General features: G+C 51.7%; 1 protein-coding gene across 1 annotated transcript in view; it reads left to right on the forward strand.

Moving 5' to 3' along the window:
- wdfy3 (WD repeat and FYVE domain containing 3) overlaps positions 1-12,089 on the forward strand; it is a 690,816-nt gene that overhangs the window by 272,578 nt on the left and 406,149 nt on the right. The window lies entirely within an intron of this gene.

Here is a 12,089-nt window from a genome sequence, read left to right on the forward strand (position 1 = left end):
GTACAATGTGGCCAAGACCAGTGGGAGGCCAGAGGATTGGGAAACTTTTAAAAGCCAACAAAGAACGACTAAAAAATATGATAGAGAGGGAAGATAGATTATGAAAGTAAACTCGCACGAAATATAAAAACAGATAGTAAACGTTTCTGCAGGTACATAAAAAGGAAAAGAGTGGCTAAAGTAAATGTTGGTCCCCTAGAGGATGAGACTAGGGAATTCATAATGGGGAACAGGGAAATGGCAGAGACTTTGAACAAACATTTCGTATTGGTCTTCGATAGAAGACATTAAAAACATCCCACTAGTGGATAATTGTTAGATCTCTTAATTTCCAATGAAATACGAACTCCGGTGATAGTTTTAACGTAACTTTTATTCTGGCAGCTGCAACAAGCTCTTGGCTTTAAGCCAGGCCTTTGTCCTTCTGAGACCACATGGCCAAAATGGCTGTACTTATACCTGACTCAATTTACAGAAAAGAATGTGCCTTCTTTGACCTTATTGGCTCAATTGATAGTCTTTTAATTGGCTCGCTACCAAAGGTCCTAAAATGTCAAGTTGATTGATGACTTAATGCAATGTGGTCTATGTTTTCTCAAAACTACAGCCAGGCGACAGAGCTTGAATTCTCTATCAATAATCAAGCGGCTATAGGGAAGGAGGAACTTAATACATTATCACTAAAGAAGTAGTACTCGGTAAAATAATGGGATTAAAGGCGGACAAGTCCCCTGGATCTGATAGCTTACATCCTAGGGTCTTAAAACAAGTGGTTGCGGAGGTAGTGGATGCATTGGTAGTGAACTACCAAAATTCCCTGGATTCCCGCCCCATCTCCAACCCCTTCCCCCCCCCCCCCACCCCCGTCCCGTCTCCTCCCCCCGTCCCGTCCCGTCTCCTCCTCCCGTCTCCTCCCCCCCACCGTCCCGTCCCGTCTCCTCCTCCCGTCTCCTCCCCCCCCCCCCCCGTCCCATCCCGTCTCCTCCCCTGTCCCGTCCCGTCTCCTCCCCCGTCTCCTCCCCCCGCCCCCGTCCCGTCTCCTCCCCCCCACCCCGTCCCGTCTCCTCCCCCCCCCCCGTCCCGTCTCCTCCTCCGTCTCCTCCCCCCGCCCCCGTCCCGTCTCCTCCCCCCCCCCCGTCCCGTCCCGTCTCCTCCCCCGTCCCGTCCCGTCTCCTCCTCCCGTCTCCTCCCCCCCCATCCCGTCCCGTCTCCTCCTCCCGTCTCCTCACCCCCCCTCCCCCGTCCCATCCCGTCTCCTCCCCCGTCCCGTCCCGTCTCCTCCCCCCGCCCCCGTCCCGTCTCCTCCCCCCCCCCCCCGTCCCGTCTCCTCCCCCCCCCCCGTCCCGTCTCCTCCTCCTGTCTCCTCCCCCGTCCTGTCTCCTCCTCCTGTCTCCTCCCCCGCCCCGTCTCCTCCCCCCCCCCCCCGCCCCGTCTCTTTCCCCCCCCGCCCCGTCTCTTTCCCCCCCCGCCCCGTCTCTTTCCCCCCCCGCCCCGTCTCTTTCCCCCCCGCCCCGTCTCTTTCCCCCCCCGCCCCGTCTCTTTCCCCCCCGCCCCGTCTCTTTCCCCCCCCGCCCCGTCTCTTTCCCCCCCCGCCCCGTCTCTTTCCCCCCCCGCCCCGTCTCTTTCCCCCCCCGCCCCGTCTCTTTCCCCCCCCGCCCCGTCTCTTTCCCCCCCCGCCCCGTCTCTTTCCCCCCCCGCCCCGTCTCTTTCCCCCCCCGCCCCGTCTCTTTCCCCCCCCGCCCCGTCTCTTTCCCCCCCCGCCCCGTCTCTTTCCCCCCCCGCCCCGTCTCTTTCCCCCCCCGCCCCGTCTCTTTCCCCCCCCGCCCCGTCTCTTTCCCCCCCCGCCCCGTCTCTTTCCCCCCCCCGCCCCGTCTCTTTCCCCCCCCGCCCCGTCTCTTTCCCCCCCCGCCCCGTCTCTTTCCCCCCCCGCCCCGTCTCTTTCCCCCCCCGCCCCGTCTCTTTCCCCCCCCGCCCCGTCTCTTTCCCCCCCCGCCCCGTCTCTTTCCCCCCCCGCCCCGTCTCTTTCCCCCCCCGCCCCGTCTCATGCCCCCCCCGCCCCGTCTCATGCCCCCCCCGCCCCGTCTCTTTCCCCCCCCGCCCCGTCTCTTTCCCCCCCCGCCCCGTCTCTTTCCCCCCCCGCCCCGTCTCTTTCCCCCCCCGCCCCGTCTCTTTCCCCCCCCGCCCCGTCTCTTTCCCCCCCCGCCCCGTCTCTTTCCCCCCCCGCCCCGTCTCTTTCCCCCCCCGCCCCGTCTCTTTCCCCCCCCGCCCCGTCTCTTTCCCCCCCCGCCCCGTCTCTTTCCCCCCCGCCCCGTCTCTTTCCCCCCCGCCCCGTCTCTTTCCCCCCCCCGCCCCGTCTCTTTCCCCCCCCGCCCCGTCTCTTTCCCCCCCCGCCCCGTCTCTTTCCCCCCCCGCCCCGTCTCTTTCCCCCCCCGCCCCGTCTCTTTCCCCCCCCGCCCCGTCTCTTTCCCCCCCCGCCCCGTCTCTTTCCCCCCCCGCCCCGTCTCTTTCCCCCCCCGCCCCGTCTCTTTCCCCCCCGCCCCGTCTCTTTCCCCCCCCGCCCCGTCTCTTTCCCCCCCCGCCCCGTCTCTTTCCCCCCCCGCCCCGTCTCTTTCCCCCCCCGCCCCGTCTCTTTCCCCCCCCGCCCCGTCTCTTTCCCCCCCCGCCCCGTCTCTTTCCCCCCCCGCCCCGTCTCTTTCCCCCCCCGCCCCGTCTCTTTCCCCCCCCGCCCCGTCTCTTTCCCCCCCCGCCCCGTCTCTTTCCCCCCCGCCCCGTCTCTTTCCCCCCCCGCCCCGTCTCTTTCCCCCCCCGCCCCGTCTCTTTCCCCCCCCGCCCCGTCTCTTTCCCCCCCCGCCCCGTCTCTTTCCCCCCCCGCCCCGTCTCTTTCCCCCCCCGCCCCGTCTCTTTCCCCCCCCGCCCCGTCTCTTTCCCCCCCCGCCCCGTCTCTTTCCCCCCCCGCCCCGTCTCTTTCCCCCCCCGCCCCGTCTCTTTCCCCCCCCGCCCCGTCTCTTTCCCCCCCCGCCCCGTCTCTTTCCCCCCCCGCCCCGTCTCTTTCCCCCCCGCCCCGTCTCTTTCCCCCCCCGCCCCGTCTCTTTCCCCCCCCGCCCCGTCTCTTTCCCCCCCCGCCCCGTCTCTTTCCCCCCCCGCCCCGTCTCTTTCCCCCCCCGCCCCGTCTCTTTCCCCCCCCGCCCCGTCTCTTTCCCCCCCCGCCCCGTCTCTTTCCCCCCCCGCCCCGTCTCTTTCCCCCCCGCCCCGTCTCTTTCCCCCCCGCCCCGTCTCTTTCCCCCCCGCCCCGTCTCTTTCCCCCCCGCCCCGTCTCTTTCCCCCCCGCCCCGTCTCTTTCCCCCCCGCCCCGTCTCTTTCCCCCCCGCCCCGTCTCTTCCCCCCCCCCCCGCCCCGTCTCTTCTCCCCCCGCCCGCCCCGTCTCTTCTCTTTCTCCCCCCCCCCCGCCCCGTCTCTTCTCTTTCTCCCCCCCCCCGCCCCGTCTCTTCTCTTTCTCCCCCCCCCCGCCCCGTCTCTTCTCTTTCCCCCCCCCGCCCCGTCTCTTCTCTTTCCTCCCCCCGCCCCGTCTCTTCTCTTTCCTCCCCCCGCCCCGTCTCTTCTCTTTCCCCCCCCCCCGCCCCGTCTCTTCTCTTTCCTCCACCACGCCCCGTCTCTTCTCTTTCCCCCACCCCGCCCCGTCTCTTCTCCTCCTTCCCCCCTCCACCCCGCATCTCTTCAAAGAGGATTTGAAAGATTAGGATTGGAAGATTGTGCCCAACGCCTCAAAATTTCTATCTTTCCCTCCCGCAGCAATCTAGTATGCATCCCATCTGGACTGGGTGACTTATCTACTTAAAATACTGCCAACTTTTATAGTGCCTCTATTTATTTTGATCTTATCCAGTATCCTGACAACCTCCTGGTTTAGCATAGCTTTGGCAAAGCCCTCTTCCTTGGTAAACAGAGGCCCAGAATTTGCTGTTGAGGTGACAGCGAATTGGCAACATTCGCTGCCATTTTCCCATTGAAACTGACTGCAACTTCGGGATTTGGTGCATGCAGAAATCCTAAAGTTGTGGTCTGTCAGTGATGGCACAGAAACAGGCTGCAGTGTGCCCCCACAGAGCCAACAATCTGTGTAATCAGCCAAATCCACGGACCCAAATTTTCCCAACCCTTTTTTCTGGTGCACTCACTCGAGATGCGCCAACTTTGTGCACTCAAAACGGCGCCAAAAAACTTACGATTCTGGCCGCTCTGCTGTGTGTCCCGGGTTCTGGCGCAGCGTATATAGTGGAGTAGGGGGTGAAGCTACAGCCCTGCACCGAAAACCGTGGCGGCAGCTGTCCGCATGCACAGTGGAGTATGCGCGCATGCGCAGTAGCTCCTCGCCCTCCCAGCGCGTCCTGCAGGCTGTGAGCCGGACCCGATGCTCGCCGGCCCTATCCTTGGCCGAAGGGACGACCCGATCCGATGTTCGCCGCCCCTATCCCTGGCCGAAAGCTCTCCCGCACCGGCCTGCAAGCTATTGAACAGATGGAAACCTGCTGTGCTAACTTGTGGATCGAAAACAGGTTGACAGACAGGAAGCAAAGAGTAGGAATAAACAGGTCCTTTTCAGAATAGCAGGCAGTGACTAGTGGAGTACCGCAAGGTTCAGTGCTGGGACCCCAGCCATTTACAATACACATTAATGTTTTAGACGAAGGAATTGAATGTAATATCTCCAAGTTTGCAGATGACACTAAGCTGGGTGGTAGTGTGAGCTGTTAGGAGGATGCTAGGAGGCTGCAGGGTGAATTGGACAGGTTAGGTGCGTGGGCAGATGGCAGATGCGATATAATGTAGATAAATGTGAGGTTATCCACTTTGGTGGTAAAAACACGAAGGCAGATTATTAACTGAATGGTGACAGATTAGTAAAAGGGGAGGTGCAGCGAGACCTGGGTGTCATGGTACATCAGTCATTGAAAGTTGGCATACAGGTACAGCAGGCGGTGAAGGCGGCAAATGGCATGTTGGCCTTCATAGCGAGGATTTGAGTACAGGAGCAGGGAGGTCTTACTACAGTTATACAGGGCCTTGGTGAGGCCTCACCTGGAATATTGTGTACAGATTTGATCTCCTAATCTGAGGAAGGACATTCTTGCTATTGAGGGAGTGCAGCGAAGGTTCACCAGACTGATGCCCGGGATGACAGGACTGACATATGAAGAAAGACTGGATCGACTAGGCTTATATTTAGTGGAATTTAGAAGAATGAGAGGGGATCTCATAGAAACATATAAACTTCTGACGGGATTGGACAGGTTAGATGCACGAAGAATGTTCCCGATGTTGGGGAAGTCCAGAACCAGGGGTCACAGTCTAAGGATAACAGGTAAGCCTTTAGGACCGAGATGAGGAGAAACTTCTTCACTCTGAGTTGTGAACCTGTGGAATTCTCTACCACAGAAAGTTGTTGAGGCCAGTTTGTTAGATATATTCAAAAGGGAGTTAGATGTGGCCCTTACGGCTAAGGGGATTAAAGGTTATGGAGAGAAAGCAGGAATGGGGTACTGAAGCACATTATCAGCCATGACCATATTGAATGGTGGTGCAGGCTCGAAGGGCCGAATGGTCTACTCCACCTGTTTTCTATGTTTCTATGTTTCTGGCAAAAATATGGGAAAGTTGTTTTTATTTTACACATCTTTTGGGAGTATCTCGGCATACTGCCTTCGGAGCCAATTACTTAGAGAATGGAAACATCGCTTAGCTTAATTTGTTTTAGGGAGATCCCTGTATAGGTAGAAAAATGATTGTGAAGGAGACCTGTAAAAATGTGCAAAGTAATAAGTGACATGAAAACAGCACTGTACATGTAGGTAGCTGCTTGTGCTGTTTAAACTACTGTGATTGTGTGTTTGCAGAGTTCCTTTATTTACTTTTAATCTTTCCTTAAAATTTTAAGTCTTGTTGCTTTAAGTGCAGGTCTTCTCCGTTTCCTTCTATTTTTTATTTGTTGAATGCTTTTTCAGCTTTGTTTAGTGCTTTGTAAGTCTTGGTGCGTTAGAATGTACTAACCTGCGCTGATTTCTTAACTCTCCAAGGGTTTTCTGTGCGGCCACAAGTGGCCACATACCCTGGCCTAAATTAGTTTGGAGCAACTATTAGCGGTCCAAACTGGCTTAAATGGCCAAAACGGCTGGTAACGGCCCCTTTTGAAAAAATAACTAAACATAAAAAAAATCCTAACTAACTCACACTGGCGCAAATTAAATGTGTAGAATGGGGATTTTTAAGATACTCCAGAAAAATCAAGTTGCTCCAAAAAAAAAACAGAGCAACTCCTGGGCAAATTTGGGCCCATTGAAACTGTTGAAAATTTTGGCTCTTCTGCAGTAATTATGCTGTTAAATTCCTCACTACAAGTTAGACCCCAAGGGATGAGGTGTAACTGCGGCTTTGACAGTGTTATTACTGCTAAACAAATATTAAGGACCTGGAAAACTAATTTTAATTTTGTGCAGTGTGAAATTTGTACATTTTCTCATTTTCAGGTTTGCCGTTTCCCCATGTGAGAACCCCAATCTTAGTTTTGCTCTCTCATTTTTTTTTAAAAAGTTAGAATTTTAAGAGCTTACTCACTTCCTTGTTCGCTGTCTGTGAGAATCATGCATTTTGATTCGCTGCTTAGACAGCCTGTTGAAGTCACAGCAGTTCGCACAAGGGAATCCCCATTAACTTTCGTTGATTCAAATTGAAGGTCAGAAAACCCAAAGTTCTTGACACAGACCGTGAGATCATTGTGCGAAGCGTACTTCTGAGCCAGCAGCGAACACCTTTGCTTCACTGCTGACCGCAAATTCCAGGCCTGACGATATAAAAGCAAAATACTGTGGATGTGGGAAATCGGAAATAAAAATAGAAAATACTGGAAATGCTCAGCAGGTCAGGCAGTATCTGTGGAGAGAGAAACCGAGTTAATGTATCAGATTGATGACCTTTCGTCAGAACTGTAAAAAGTATATAACTGGTTTTAAGCAAGTGCAGAGACAGTGGGAGGAAAGAACAAAATGGAAGATCTGTGATGGAGTGAAAGGCAGGAAAGATTGTTATTTACCAGTTAAATTTTGTTCTTTCCTCCTCCCTATCCCCTTTCCCTGCCTCTAAACTTAAAGTAGATCTAGTAATTAGTTAAAAACTAAACAATAAGCTAAATCAATTAAATACATACATTTTAATTAACTAAATAAATAAAACAAGGTTATAAAGGCATGGCAGTGCTGGTGGTGTACCGCAACTGCAGCATGTGGGAGTTTGTGGAGAGCATCGCAATCCCGGACAACCATGTCTGCAGTAAGCGTTTGCAGTAAGTGTTTGCATCTCGAGGAACTTCAGAATTGTTGAGCTGAAGACATTGCGGGGCATCAGGGAGGGGTGAGAGTTATCTGGACACTTTGATCCAGGTGCCATGGTTAAGGATATTTCTTCGCGACTGGAGAATAATTTGGAGGGGGATGATCCAGTTGTCATGGTCCATGTCTGAACCAACGACATAGGTAGAACTAGGAATGAGTTTCTGCTGACAGGGTTTGAGGAGCTAGGGTTCAAATTAATAGGGTTCAGTATTTGTAGTGAAGCTGTCAAGTTGCTATGCTTAACTCCACTGTAGGCTGGATTCCAATTGACCTGCATCTATCTTTAAAGCATATTAGGGAAACGGGGCTTTCTATGTTTCCCGATTAGCGAGTGAAAGGAGCACCAACCCACATGATTTCAGGTACGCTTATACACAACAATGCACCCCTGGGATCTGTGGGCCATTTCGCTATGCTCAACTCTGCAGCATTTTGAAGCATGTTTTCGCTTGAGACTTTGCACCAGGTAAGTGTGGATTTTGTTCGGAGGTCAGCAGCGTACTCCTTAGCGAAGCTGAAATTTCAGGGCCTGAGACGTTGAAATCTAATTCCAAGCCAACCTTGAAAAGGAGCAGAAGCACACTTGATTAGAGTGGGATTTGTTTCGAAGAACTGATTATGTAAACTATACAAGACCACCAGGCAAGACACATTGCTAGCCACATTCTTCTTCTGGTTTGCCTTTCTAGAAGAAGGTGTAACCTCCACCTTGTTCTTTGAACTAGCCTTCCCCTCCCCACCGGGTCTCGCTGAGGGCGACAATGTCGACGTCGAAGCGTCTGAGTTCCCGGGCAACGATGGCAGTGCGGAGTTCCAGTCTGTCGCTGTTGAGGTTGTCCATGAGGGTCCTGATGTTCCAGGTCCAGAACTTCATTTTAAAGGGGTGGAAAAAACCTATGCATGAGTTCATTTAACGTGGGCTGGCCGTTGTACACCGGCTACCACACGGGCTTAGCAGAGCAAGGTCTTGGTCCAGTGGCATGGGGGTCCAAGATGGCTCGCACCCTGTCGACGGCGGGGTGCGAGCCATAAGCTCAGCGTTGAGCAGCGCCCTTTGGTGAGCTGGTGAGAAATCCGAGGCGTGGAAAGTGGGGGTGAGAGATTTGAGGTAATGCTTCCCCCTCTCAGGTATCAGCTCCTGACTGAGGGCAGGTATTGGGATGGCCAGAGATCCACTTTGTGGAAGGAGGAGAGGTCAGAGTGGTCACAGCCATTGTGCACAACACGTGCTTGTCAGAGGCTCTGCAGTTGAGTGGGCCAGCAGCCAAGTGGAAGCCCCGGACGTCGCCGGAGGGGTGGAGGCGTCGGAGGGGTGGAGGTAGGGCCCAAACCTGTGGTCGGAGTTGGTCAGAGGCTCACCGCGATCAGGTAAAACAGCTGAGTTGGCCACGTCCAGTGGGGAGCGAAAAGCGAAGGTTCATTTGGAAGGTCTTGGCAGCAGAGAGGTCAATCTGGCAGGTAAGTCTTGATTGGGGGATGGGCAGTGGGGCTGCATGGGTTTTATACTGGGAGGATAGATGCACCAACGTCAGTGTTCTCAATCAGGCCAACATCCCCAGCATCGAAGCACTGACCACACTCGACCAGCTCTGTTGGTCACGCCACATCGTCCGCAAGTGCTCTATTCGGAACTCGTACACGGCAAGCGAGCCCCAGGTGAGCAGAGGAAATGTTTCAAGGACATCCTCAAAGCATCCTTGATAAAGTGCAACATCCTCACCGGCACCTGGGACTTCCTGACCCAAGACCACCTTAAGTGGAGGAAGAGCATCCGGGAGGGCGCTGAGCACCTCGAGTCTCGTCGCCGAGAGCATGCAAAAAACAAGCGCAGGCAGCGGAAGGAGCGTGCGGCAAACCAGACTCCCCACCCACCCTTTCCTTCAACGACTGTCTGTTCTACCTGCGACAGAGACTGTAATTCCCCTATAGGACAGTACAGTCACCTGAGAACTCACTTTGAGAGTGGAAGCAAGTCTTCCTCGATTTCGAGGGACTGCCTATGATGATGACCTTTGGTACCGAAGCATTTTCAAATCCTGAAAAACTAGAATGAAGACATTCCTTTGGAATCGTATGGCTGTATGGTTGGATAGATATCTACATACACATCAATCCTTGATTTATCAAGGCTTCAATTACCCTGAGTTGTGTATTGTTCAATGGATCCTTGATTTATGTTTCTGCACTCGGCTAACTGAGAAATTATCAAAATCAAGGCGATCTTAGATATTCATTCGCAACGCTGTAAATGCAAGGGTGTTGCTCATTTTTGACTGTCTTAAGCTGTACCAGACTCAAGATAGATATAATTATTGGATTCCAATTGCACTGTTTTCCTTTGTTCAAACCTTGTTGACAAATTATACCATAATGTACAGGCAATACACCCTGCAAATTGCCTCCATTAAAAACAACTGACGATTGGTCTGGAGGAATAATTCTTTTACAGAGTAGGAATGATTGTGGCTGATGCAAGGCTATTGATCAATGCTTTTAAAGGAACACCAGCCCTGTCAATTTTGTTAGAAATAGCCAAGTTAAGGCTATCTCTGGTCACTTTAATAATCAAGATCAACTGTAAACCAATATGGTGGGTATATTGTGTTTAGTCAGAGTTTAAAACTGAATATAACACATTAGTTATACACCAAAATCATATGACCATGACACGTAGCTGATACCGATCTCGATTGGACAAACGGCTGGCGTACTTGAGCAGTTCTCTGGCTCGCGGTGCCGCCTCTTTTCGTCTAGTGCCACCTTCGGTCGCAGGATCGCTCTCAAAGAGTGTTTGACCAGCCCAACTTCGGGTTCTTCCCTCCACCATCTGCGGGGATAAGCCTTCAGCATGTTACTTTTATTATGCTTTTAGGGGTGGGCCTGGAATGAGATATTGACGACACCTTTTGGCCTATAGAGGTTCCCCATAAAACTCAATAACCAATGGGGGTTCGAGTTCTTTGTTTAAACTTGCCGATGAAGACACCATCCCCGAAGGAGGGGTCTTCACATCCATTACACATCGTTTCTTGTTTATAGCTTTGAAGGCCAATCCATGCACCTGGACCCTTTTATCTCGTCCGGCCCTGTCCCCCCAAAGCTATCGCATCCTGTCTTGTCCTCCTTGGTCCAGCTGGTGCATGTCTCAGGCACAACCTTGGGCCATTAAATCATTGTTTGAGCTGTCTCACTCCAGCCAATCGTCATGGATACCCTTCTATTCTTTATCTTTTATACTAATTAACTTTTAATTATCTTTGTAAGCCGTTCTGTTAAACAAACTCCCAATTCTACCTTAGCATTATTACAGGTTATTAGCAACATAGGTTGGTCTTTTATTGGCCAAATTAAAGACCAAGTCAAATTGTTGCGCATTAGGTATCCCTAATTTCTAACTATTTCCCCTGTTCACTGATGAGCTTGCAACATGTTGAGGATAAACAACTTTACTGTTAAGGAAGATCATGCCAGTAAATGCTATCTAACTTAGGTTATTTGAAATATTGGTGGAATAAATACTTTAAAGTTATACTTTTGATAGCTTTGTATTTTGGTGCAGAAATGCTGTAACAGCTCTGAAATGGGTTAATAATAGGTTCTGTATTTAAAATCATATACATATTTTGTCAAAAAAGTTTATGCTTGTATCGATTTGTATAAACTACCATTTCAAATCGGGAACTGGTAGATAATTGTTCGAACAGTCCGTTGAATCAAATTCATTAGAATCAAAACACAAGTAAAAACTCCAAGCATCATCCTAAAAATGTTTGGAATCCTTTTTTGGGAAGAACGAAGTCATTTATCACTTTTGCCACATTATTAGAAACAAGTAATATTTTCCTAAACACAATAAAAAGGCAAATGCTTAAAACTGTGTTACACTTCAATCAGAACTTTTATACAATGGGAATGAAATGAATATAATTTGATTATATCTATAGTTAGTGCTTGGAGTGATAATGTATGTAAATATGTGATTATCTGGAGTTGGTTGTTATTCAAAATAATTTGATTTGGGAATGACTATTTTACAATTCAGGTTGATGTTATCTTAAACTCGATTGTTAACAATACACTGTCTTCATGAAAGTATTTGGTAAACTTATTTTTGTTTGTCAATGCAGTACAGGTGCGGCATCCAAAATTCGGAATTCCAGAATGTTCCGGAATCTGGCCACCAGGACGATCCGTGGCGGAGTCGTCCGGAAACCCAAAAATGTTCCGAAATACAGACACCCCGCCTTGGTTGCCCGACCTCCGGCTTTCTGGCCGCTCGACGACGACCTCTCCCCGCCCCCCCTCTCATCCCTCAGCCCGGCCATTCTCCTCTCTTTCTCCCCCCTACCCCGCCCTCCCCCCCCCCACCCCGCAAGGCTTCGCCGAACAACCGACCCCCCCCCCCCCCCCGCCCAGCCATTATTTCGGAACGGCCAAGGTTTCCGGATTTCGGACATCACACCTGTATGTAGCACAAATCAAATTGAAATACATCTAATCAATTGCACACCTGATCATGATATATGTGGCTCATGTATCGTACAACCAAAAAGGTTTATTAAAACATTTTACATGACGATAGTGCCACTTTTAAACATGGATGTTTAAATGGTAGTTTGTATCACTGAATAGCCTTGTACTTCTGAATTTTAATGAGATTTGTAGGTTTTGTTTCCTTCTCTCAGGTTTCCAACTCCACGTGACAAA

Source organism: Pristiophorus japonicus, chromosome 2 (assembly GCF_044704955.1).
Source record: "Pristiophorus japonicus isolate sPriJap1 chromosome 2, sPriJap1.hap1, whole genome shotgun sequence".
NCBI lineage: Eukaryota > Metazoa > Chordata > Chondrichthyes > Pristiophoridae > Pristiophorus > Pristiophorus japonicus.